Source organism: Schistocerca serialis, chromosome 2, assembly GCF_023864345.2.
Source record: "Schistocerca serialis cubense isolate TAMUIC-IGC-003099 chromosome 2, iqSchSeri2.2, whole genome shotgun sequence".
NCBI classification, from domain to species: Eukaryota; Metazoa; Arthropoda; class Insecta; order Orthoptera; family Acrididae; genus Schistocerca; species Schistocerca serialis.
In genome coordinates this window covers 606706400-606718405 of record NC_064639.1, presented here as the reverse complement: position 1 = coordinate 606718405, position 12006 = coordinate 606706400, and positions in this window count along the sequence as shown.

Genomic DNA, 12006 nt, shown 5'->3' with positions numbered 1-12006 from the left:
ATGACAGTGAAAATGAAAGCAGTGCGTTAGCGCCGCAGAGTAATGAATTAACTAATGTTCAAAGTAGTAATTTGGTAATTGCGCATAGGGAAATGGAGCGGGCGGCAAACAATGGTGTAGACAGTGAAACAGGTAGTGAACAGGGAAGCGTTATCGATCGATTGGTCGGCAACAGCTCGCCTCAGGAACCGCGAATGACAGAACACAATATCGCAAATACTGTAGATTCAGGTTTTGGGTTCTCACCGTTTTCTCAAATGAGTCAAGACACATTTTCCGCTTGTCAAAATGTGAGTGTTGCCGGTGCAACTTCACTGCCGAAAAGCACTGAGGAACATGTTTCAGACACCAGTGCATTGTTATTACAATTAATGCAACAAATGGGACGAAAGCTTGAAAAGTTAGACACAATGGAACAACACCAGAGACAAACACAGCAACAGTTAGACACAATGGAACAACACCAGAGACTAACACAGCAACAGTTAGACGCAATGGAACAAAATCTTCACACCACGCTTGAACAAACACGTGAAGATTTAACTACTAAGTTACATAACATTGAATCGAAATGTCAAAAAGTCTGTAATGACGTAAAAACACAAATTTGTGAGCATTTTCAACCTATTTTTTCGCTGCATGAAAATGTATTACAGAATCACGAAGCAGCCATAAAAGAACTGCAAACCATTGTTCATGAAAATCACGACACCTTGCAAGCTAAAATTGACTCAGTTGCATCTACCGATTCGGTTACGAAACTTGCAAAAACTCAGGAAAACTTAAAGGACACAGTAGATACTCTGAAACTTGGTTCAGAAAAACATACAGAGGAAATAATTTCACTATCGGATAAAGTAGCTGAACTTTCAGATCAGTTCACTAACTTATCTACAAAGGTAGATGATGATCTGAATGACACAAGACCTGTAGCCTTCACTGACACTGAAGAGTGCGAACAAATTAGGAAATTCAAACAAAATCAGAATCAGATTAATACGCAACACCAAAGAGAAATCCGGGAAGTACAAGATCAGCTGACACAGTTAATACAAGAATTACGTATTTCAGAGGATACTCGCGCCCCAATACGGGAAGAGGGACACAGAAATACGGAACAGCCACAAAATAATAACACAGGGCATTTCGGAAGTTATGAAAGAAATTGGCAATGTGCACCGAATTTTGAGATGGAACGGCCGACACGACCTAACAATGACCGATATGCGACTCGACGACATGATGATTTTGACTATAAGCTGTTCATTACTACATGTAAATTCAAAACATTTAAGAATTCTGGCAACGACATTCATCCACAAGCATGGCTCCATCAATTCTCTCATTGTTTTCCTCCCAACTGGTCATTGGAGCACAGATTAGAATTTATGTGTGGCTACTTAGAGAATGAACCAGCTGTAAGAATACGATCGGTCATTCACGATTGCCACAGTGAAGGAGAATTTTACCATGCCTTCCTCTCAGCATATTGGTCTCAAGCCACACAAGACCGCGTAAAACATGGCATCATAATGATGAAACATTTCGAACAATCTGAATTCTCCAGTCTTGTGAAATATTTTGAAGACATGTTGCACAAGAATCAGTACCTGTCAAACCCATAAAGCCCCTCAGAACTCATCCGCATTTGCTTAATCAAATTACCTGAACATTTACGACATATTATTTTGGCAGGACGTTGCAAAGACGACATTGAAGCTTTTCAGGGACTGTTACAAGAATTGGAAAGTGACACTGACAATCGCGGAACTCAGGAGCACAACAATTACAGATCACATCAGTCGCAATTCCGCGATGAAAGAAATAATAACTGGACGCGACAAGGCTATTCTCACAAAACAATTCGTGACCGAAACAGACACCACCCGTATTACAACCGTTGGCAGAGTAGTAATAATTACAGGGAAAGATCACCTCTCCGCGGTAGTGACTATCACAGAGACAATCAGAGAAACAGACAATTTGGGAACCAAAATAATTATTATCAAGGGAGACAGAATAACTTTAGACGCAACGGTCCAACACACAGTTACGATTCAGGGAGAAATTCTCCACCACTTAACCGACAAGAAAGGAACTACAGGAACTACCGACATGACGACAGACGATGTGATCGTAACGACAGACCTGAATTGCATCAGAACTGGCGGGATTTAAACAGGGCAGGGCCCTCTCGTCACGGTGAATTTGTAGAAGTTAGGTCTCCAAATCCCAATAACGACGCTCGCCAACAAAGAGACAATAGGCAATGACTCACACCGCTGGCAGCCACAAAACGTTCTTATGACACTAACGACGCAGCTGCCGTAGCTAGTAATTACGTAAAAATGGAAGACATTAGGGACATCTTACTCCAGGAACACGACATGAAACATAACAATATTGCATATCCTGTGATTCACATTACAGTAAATGATGTAAAATTTACGGCAGCACTTGACTCTGGCAGTCCCATTTCAGTAATTCGTGAAACAGCCTTTAGCAAATGCAACAAATCGAACGATTGTCCCACACTTCCGTTACGTAAGATTAAATTACAAGGTGCAATCTTTGGAAAAAGTGTAGATGTACGCCAACAAACCAACTTAGAATTCTATTGTCAAAGCCACAGCTTCTCTATGAGCTTTCTCATTGTCCCATTATTGTCGACGGAAATTATATTAGGAGTAGACTTTTTGAATGAATACAAAGCAATCTTAAACTTTCACGATGCTGAAATAGGTTTAGAGAAGGAAGGTAAGTCAATAGCTTTGAAATTTGAAGATTGGCTCTCAAACCATGACGAAGAAATCAATCGGCTTTACCTTCTGTTAGACAACAGTTCGGAATTTTCTACGGAACTAGACACTAACAATCACTCTGCAAGTACTGACAGGGATGATGTCGACGGCGCATTTGACACTAATAAGTTAATTCAGAATAAAATTCAAACAATTGAGAATTGTAATGACACTGATAGGCAGGACCTTTTTGAGATTTTACAAGAACATTCCACAGTTTTTACTCATAAAACAGGAACAATCAAGGGATTTCAATACCAATTTCGTGTTCGTGAGCATACTAAATTTTGTGTTAGACCATATGTTATCCCAGCACATTATAGGGACCGTGTTAGAACAGAAATACAATCTATGCTCGACGAGGGCATTATTGAGCCTGCAGTAAGCTCATACAACAATCCATTACATGTTGTTGAGAAGAAAAATGGATCGATCAGGCTTGTCTTAGATTCGAGACAAATCAATACTATCATTATTCCTGAAACAGACAGGCCGCAGACGATGGAAGAACTTCTTCAAAATTTTAATGGTGTAAAAGTGTTGTCTTCCATTGATCTCAGATCCAGCTTTTATCAGATCGAACTTCATCCAGAATGTAGAAAATACACAGCTTTCCTTTGTTTCGGCGTTTGTTATCAGTTTCGGAAACTTCCTTTTGGTTTGAACATTTCTTCAGCAGCATTCATTCGCGGGCTAAATTCGATATTACCTGAGTTCTTAAAACGTCACATCACCTTATATGTGGACGATATTCTAATAGCAGAAGCTTCATGGGAACTACATAATCGCATCCTCAACAGTTTGTTACGTATTTTTGCAGAATCTGGAATTACAGTTAACTTGGAAAAGTCTGAATTCGGTAGGACAAAGGTGAAGTTTTTGGGACATATTATTTCTTCTGAAGGCATTCAGCCGGATCCTGAAAAGTTAGAAGCAATCAGAGCCATTCCAGTTCCATCCACAAAAAGACAAGTCCGCAGTTTTCTAGTTCTCGTAAATTTTTACCGTCGTTTTCTGAATATGCAAATTCTTGTTACACCAAAACTTTGTTCTCTCACTGGAAAAAATACTATTTGGAACTGGGACGAACAAGCACAGTTGGAATTCAATTCTTTGAAAGAAGCGTTACTTCACGCGCCAATCTTAGCTCATCCAGATCTGTCACAAGATTTCTGCCTTAGCACGGATTCTTCTAAAGTCGGTCTTGGTGCCCATTTATTTCAAGAAGCCATAGAAAATTACACTACCGTTCAGAAAACCATTGCTTTTGCTAGCCGAGTGCTAACAAAATCTGAAAAAAAATTATTCCGTTACTGAAGTAGAAGCTTTAGCTATCGTTTGGGCATTTAACAAATTCCGTTTCTTTCTTTCTGGTAAGCACGTAAAAGTATACAGTGATCATCGTGCATTACAATTTCTTATGTCATCAAAATTAAATCATGACAGGTTAAAACGTTGGGCATTGTTTCTGCAAGAATTCCGCTTCACAATAGTCTACATTCCCGGCAAGGAGAACATTGTTGCGGACGCACTGTCACGCGCACCGGCTGGGCTTGAGAAAAGTAACAAAGAAGGCAACCTCGAGAAAAATTTCAGTATTCTTTACATTCAGAAAGTCGCCTGTGAAAACTTCATCACCACATCTTTAAAAGACATTGCTCATGAACAAGATAAAGATCCGATTTGGAGAGACATCAAAAGTAAATGGCATGAAAAGACACACACTCAGATTCGGCATTATTACCTGGTTAGAAACAACATACTCTTCAAACGCTGCACTGTTGATGACAAGCTATGGGTACTTTGCATTCCCGACGATTTTGTTAATAAGCTCATTTGGTACATTCATTTCAGCTACGCACATTTTGGCCCACGAAAATGTTATCATATTCTTCGAACGACTTGTTATTTTAACAATATGGAAAAGAGAATTCGAAGAGTCTTGTCTATTTGTAAACTTTGTCAAAAGGCGAAACCATCTACTATCTCCCATAGTGCTCCGCTGTTTCCTATCATTCCTTCTAAATTAAAAGAATTTGCTGCTGTTGATCTCTTGGGACCGCTTGTCAGAACATCTAATGGATTTTCGTACGTTCTAGTCGCTGTTGAACTTACTTCAAAATTTGTTTCTTTCACACCGTTACGTAAAGCCACTGGACGGTCTGTATCCAACGCCTTTGTTAAAAATTTCTTACGTGAAGTTGGACACGTTAGTAAAGTCATTTCAGATAACGGACCGCAATTCAGATCTGCTGTTTGGTCACGCATGCTTCGCAACCATAAAATCAAATCTGTTTTTATTTTATTGTACTCACCACATTGTAACCCGTCTGAACGGATTATGAAAGAAATCAATAAGCTTTGCAGACTTTATTGTCACAGAAAGCATCAGCATTGGGACAGATATTTACACTTATTTCAAAATGTGCTGAATGAAATGCCTCATGATTCCACTGCTTTACCACCTACTCTTGTACTAAAGAATGAAGAACCACCGAACAGAATCAGAGAGTTTGTACCTTTCCCAAATACACGTAAACTTCGACACAAAGACATAATTGATTTGGCTCTTAAAAATATAAAATCTGCAGCAGACAAAAGGAGAAAACTACACGGTAAAGCAAATGCAAAGAAATTGTATATTGGTCAGAAAGTTCTCATTAAAGCTCATTCATTGACACATAAGAAGAAACACTTGAGTCACAAATTCTTTCTAGTTTACAATGGACCTTACAGAATCCGACGTATACCACATGATAATTGCGTTGAAGTTGAAACTCTGCGTACTAGGAAGAGTAAAGGTTTACACCACATTTCACATGTAAAACCGTTTATTGAAAGATAATCTGCTTTTTAACTTTGTCTTTGCCATCAAACTTTTCACTTCACATTTCTAGTATGCTTTGTCAGATTTACAATCTGTTAACATGTAACAATGTTTGAAGTGAAATATCCAGTCAAGAACCAAGAGAACTTATTTAAACAGAAATTACGAATGCATTGTTATAACGAACAGACGACACAGTGTTGTTAATTGTACATTCTTGCTTGTTAGTTGCACGATTATGTAACGACTATCAGGCTTACGTACTTAGGACACATACTGGTACTGCTAATGAGATTTTAATGCAACTTTTGGTTTACTTGAAAATACATTCTGGGTTTAAAGTACTTTCTGTGAGATACCAGAGGACACAGTGGTTAGTTTATGTGACAGCTACACGATGTTATCACGACGCTACTAATGAGTGACAATTCACAATGTTGCTTTTGCAGTGTATCTGTTTTATATCTGCACAGTTTTCTGAATTCTTCTAGGAAGAAAAACATGTTTTAGTAGTAACTTTTGTGGGATAGCAACAATGAGACAGCCTTTTTCGTGGCATAACAATACGTTACTGTACAGTACTTTCTTCATCACGCCAATAAGCATAATATCTAAGATATCTATACATAAAGCATTTCACTTTTGTTTATCATGAGGTAAGTACATTGGCTTCTGCAGAACTTAGCTTAGGACACGCATTTCAGTGATTAATGTTGTACTTAAAACATTTATTTTTAAAGATTTTTGAATTACAAAGAAAGTTTTCCGTGATACATTTCATTGCATTGCTGTAATCTGTAACACCTGAGGGTATAATTACATTAATCCTCAGGGGGGTACACGCTTGCTTTGTGTACCATGTGTTTGGCAAGCACAAGGAGCCCTAGCTAATATGGTATTTGCTTATACAACTTTACACATCGGTACCATATTTCTCTAACACAGAATTACACAGCTATCTGATTATTTGACAGAGAAACAAACATTCTTTTTACTATGTCAGTGACACATGTTTACGCAATTACACAGTTGGATAACTTCACACTTATGAAATTGTATTTTGTCTGTACTTTGTGAAATGCTCATATTTTTTTGGAACCATTGTGATTCTATGAGAGCTTTGAATGATGTATTTGGTATGGATTCATGATTTTTAAAGTACGTTTGAGGCAGATGACACTTTTGACATGAGCAGAGAATTTTTTAATTCTTGGAGGAAGCTATGACGATTTTGAGATTTGACTGAGGTGTTATGATGTTATTTTTTTATGACGACGATGTGTATTATGCTGCTGAGGTATGTTTATGATTAATAAGCTGGTGCTATATGAGGAATTTGGTTATGCTATGTATTTATTATGATGAAATATTGAAGTGTCGTCGCAAGGTTGACGTGTCGACGAATATAAATATGTGTAATAAGGTAAGGAGTAATGAATAGTGATTAGGGACTCTGACTTATGGAAAAGGATGTTGGAAACCAAGAATCGTACTTTAGAATTATGAAATGTGTGTACATGTGTGAATCATGTGTGAATGTATCACAATGCCACTGAAAATTTTTTTGGACACTGTTATATTCATAGGATTTTGTTTCTACACATTTGCAAAGTAAATTCTCGACCTGTGAAATTTTGTATATGTGACTGTCACTGTAGCGGAAATTGCTGTCGTAAATATTTCCGTACGAAAGTTAAGTGACCACCTGCACATAATGCGTCGTGGGCACCCAGGTGTGTCAGACGCCTGGAGAACAAGCCATTAGTGTGAGTGCCTCGTCAGAAGCACAGGTAGAAAAAAAAGAAAGGGAAGGCCATTGTCCGCGCTACTGACATCTCCTTGTTGAAAGCATACTGTGGAGCTCGTAATTTATGATATTTACTGTAATGCCTAATGAAACGATGAGAAACATTTCACAGCTATTGCCTTGCTAGTTAAGAAAAATGCCATATGGCTTGCTTTATGTATTTATTTACACATTTTGTTTAATATCAAGTTTCTAGCTGCACTGCAGCATTGGTTAAAATAAAATTTTATAGATGTACTAATATAAATATTTTCTGTCTACAGATCGAGTATATAATAATTTTTTTCAAAAAAATGAGGGAGCACAAAGCGACATTTACCTTCACAGGAACTGCATTCATAATTTTCTTTTCAAGTACTTGGTAATTTCTTTTGTAGAATAAACTGTGATGCATCACTCTAATGTTAAGATGTGACATAGGTGTTAGACATGTTCATTTTAGTGTAATATTTTTTCTGCTTGCGCTATGTCATGTTTAGGTATAAGTTGCTGCTGTTTGCCAGGCATAGTGTTATTGAATTTGACTTTTGCTAATTTATACTGTAGCTTGCTTTGCAACTTTCCATTTTTTTTATTGCTGTTTATAATAATTGTTTTACGTGCTGCTGCATTGCCTCGTCCCTTAGTTTAGCATCTGAGCTCAGTAGATTTAAGTTAGCATAAGAGGGGGTAGACTATATGAGAAACTGACTATGGAGAATAGGTAAAGAATGCATTGCGAAGTTATATAAAAAGGATTTGGGCCCAAATGAGTATTGTACAATCAGAAATAATTATTTTGAAAGAAATATGAACAGAATACAGAAAGCATGCTTGGATAAGATTTTTTTGGTGGAAGCAAAGGTTGAAATAAGACGAAAGATCTATGGAATGAAGTTTTGGGATGGACTGCAGTACCAAATGTTACACTGAAAACGAACCCTGTCCTTCCCTTTTGTGTTATCCCAGTATGTGTTTGTGTACCCTTGTGTATTTGTTTTCTTCCTGTCTCTGTGAAGTTTCATAGAATTTTTTTCTCTTTTAATATTAAGCTACATTCACTATGATGAGGAATACTGTTATCCTCAAATATAATTGGCATTAATAATATGTTATTTACTTTGTAAAGATGTTAGACATTATTCATTCTGTTTAAATGCTCATGTGTGAAGTTGATGTTTCAATAATTATTCTGATCTTTTATGTATGTACTCATGTCATAATTCCTGTAACACTGATGTATATGGTATTTCGATTCTTTTGTAAAGCCCATATTACTACAAATGTTATCTGTATTATTATGTTTTTAATGATGTATTTTGTACCTTTGTTATTGTATTCTCATGTTATAAAATTGTAATTGACACCAGTTTATCAAACTAAGTAACTTGTAAGCATTCATTTCACTGCACACGTTTCTGTTGGTCATAGTATATGGACAATATGTGAGAAGTAGGGACTGATAGTGTTTGCACGTGTGTTAATAATTCAGCAAGGGACTGGATAACAGCATTGCTGGTTCTAAAGACAATTCCAAAAACTTTGTGAGTGCACAAGTGGTGGTTATGGACTTGCTATATTATCCGCAAGACTCTCCAATGGTGATTGTGCACCTGCACAGTCACAACAGATGGCTGCTGGCTATCTCTACAAGGACTACAGTGGGTCTGCATCTTTGATGACTCACCAGTACCATTATCTCTACAAGGACTACAGTGGGTCTACATCTTTGATGATCCATCAATACCATTACTTCTACAAGGACTACCGTGGGTCTGCACCTCTGGTGGCCCACTAATACCACAATCTCTACCAGGACTCCAGTGGGTCTGCTCTGTGATAACCTACCTACCAATATTCATCAAAACTTCAACTGACTCTGCAGTGGGTTTGCTCCATTGTGGCCCATTACCTGTCAGCATGTCAAGAGTCAGCACTGTCTTTCCGTTGGAAGGACAACACTACTTCTTCAAGACTGTATAGAAATCCACTACTTCTATGTGCAATTTCTTTTACTAATGAGAAAGTGTAATTACTATTATGATGAATGATCAGGACTACCTTTATGGACTGTGAGAAAATTTTAGCTTTTGACCAACATTGTATCAATAAGTGTGTGCATTCTATATCTTTGTTACTGTAATTGTGAAAAATTTTTGTCAAATCTGTATTGGCCAGTGCCCAACACCATTTGTAAAAATTTTTTGTGGGGAGCATGGGGGCTATGTAAGTAAGCTGTTTATGTTTTCTCTATGTAAGTAGGCTGTTTATGTTTTCTCTATGTAAGTAGGCTGTTTATGTTTTCTTATTGGCAACGTTACGTAGCGCTCAAAATGAAATCACTGGCTGTGCTGTGTGCAGTCTGTGGCTAGTTTGCATTGTCTGCCATTGTAGAGGGGCAGCTGGATGTTAACAGCGCGTAGCGTTGCGCAGTTGGAGGTGAGCCGCCAGCAGTGGTGGATGTGGGGAGAGAGATGGCGGAGTTTTGAAATTTGTCATGAACTGCTATATTTGTATATGATGATATCAAGGTAAATACATTGTTTGTTCTCTATTAATATCTTTCAGTTTGCTAACTATCCCTATCAGTAGTTAGTGCCTTCAGTAGTTTGAATCTTTTATTTAGCTGGCAGTAGTGGCGCTCGCTGTATTGCAGTAGCTTGAGCAGCGAAGATTTTTGTGAGGTAAGTGATTTGTGAAAGGTATAGTTTAATGTTAGTCAGGGCCATTCTTTTGTAGGGAATTTTGAAAGTCAGATTGCGTTGCGCTAACAAAATATTGTGTGTCAGTTTAAGCACAGTCTTGTAGAATTGTTCAAAGGGGAAGTTTCATATGGCGACCCTTAGCCAAGGATACGTCACTGGAATCTTCTGATTTTTTCTTGTAGTTTGTGTATTTAGTGTAGCGTTTGTTTATTGCTAGTGCGTAATTGTAGAGAAAATCTCCTTTGTAGTTGTAGCCTTTCAGTAAAACAGTTGTGGCATGCATATAGATTTGCACCAAGTATTTCGCAGCTACGCTTGCAATTAACTAGATATTATTTTCAGTGCTATGTTAATGTGTTCTCCTATTTTTGCACTTCAAATTGTGCTTTTCTGTGTTGTCGTGTGAAATATTGTGACAATAATGGCGTGTGAAAAACGTAATACTAGGCTCCAAAGTAAACTGAGAAATGACAGTGAAAATGAAAGCAGTGTGTTAGCGCCGCAGAGTAATGAATTAACTAATGTTCAAAGTAGTAATTTGGTAATTGCGCATAGGGAAATGGAGCGGGCGGCAAACAATGGTGTAGACAGTGAAACAGGTAGTGAACAGGGAAGCGTTATCGATCGATTGGTCGGCAACAGCTCGCCTCAGGAACCGCGAATGACAGAACACAATATCGCAAATACTGTAGATTCAGGTTTTGGGTTCTCACCGTTTTCTCAAATGAGTCAAGACACATTTTCCGCTTGTCAAAATGTGAATGTTGCCGGTGCAACTTCACTGCCGAAAAGCACTGAGGAACATGTTTCAGACACCAGTGCATTGTTATTACAATTAATGCAACAAATGGGACAAAAGCTTGAAAAGTTAGACACAATGGAACAACACCAGAGACAAACACAGCAACAGTTAGACACAATGGAACAACACCAGAGACTAACACAGCAACAGTTAGACGCAATGGAACAAAATCTTCACACCACGCTTGAACAAACACGTGAAGATTTAACTACTGAGTTACATAACATTGAATCGAAATGTCAAAAAGTCTGTAATGACGTAAAAACACAAATTTGTGAGCATTTTCAACCTATTTTTTCGCTGCATGAAAATGTATTACAGAATCACGAAGCAGCCATAAAAGAACTGCAAACCATTGTTCATGAAAATCACGACACCTTGCAAGCTAAAATTGACTCAGTTGCATCTACCGATTCGGTTACGCAACTTGCAAAAACTCAGGAAAACTTAAAGGACACAGTAGATACTCTGAAACTTGGTTCAGAAAAACATACAGAGGAAATAATTTCACTATCGGATAAAGTAGCTGAACTTTCAGATCAGTTCACTAACTTATCTACAAAGGTAGATGATGATCTGAATGACACAAGACCTGTAGCCTTCACTGACACTGAAGAGTGCGAACAAATTAGGAAATTCAAACAAAATCAGAATCAGATTAATACGCAACACCAAAGAGAAATCCGGGAAGTACAAGATCAGCTGACACAGTTAATACAAGAATTACGTATTTCAGAGGATACTCGCGTCCCAATACGGGAAGAGGGACACAGAAATACGGAACAGCCACAAAATAATAACACAGGGCATTTCGGAAGTTATGAAAGAAATTGGCAATGTGCACCGAATTTTGAGATGGAACGGCCGACACGACCTAACAATGACCGATATGCGACTCGACGACATGATGATTTTGACTATAAGCTGTTCATTACTACATGTAAATTCAAAACATTTAAGAATTCTGGCAACGACATTCATCCACAAGCATGGCTCCATCAATTCTCTCATTGTTTTCCTCCCAACTGGTCATTGGAGCACAGATTAGAATTTATGTGTGGCTACTTAGAGAATGAACCAGCTGT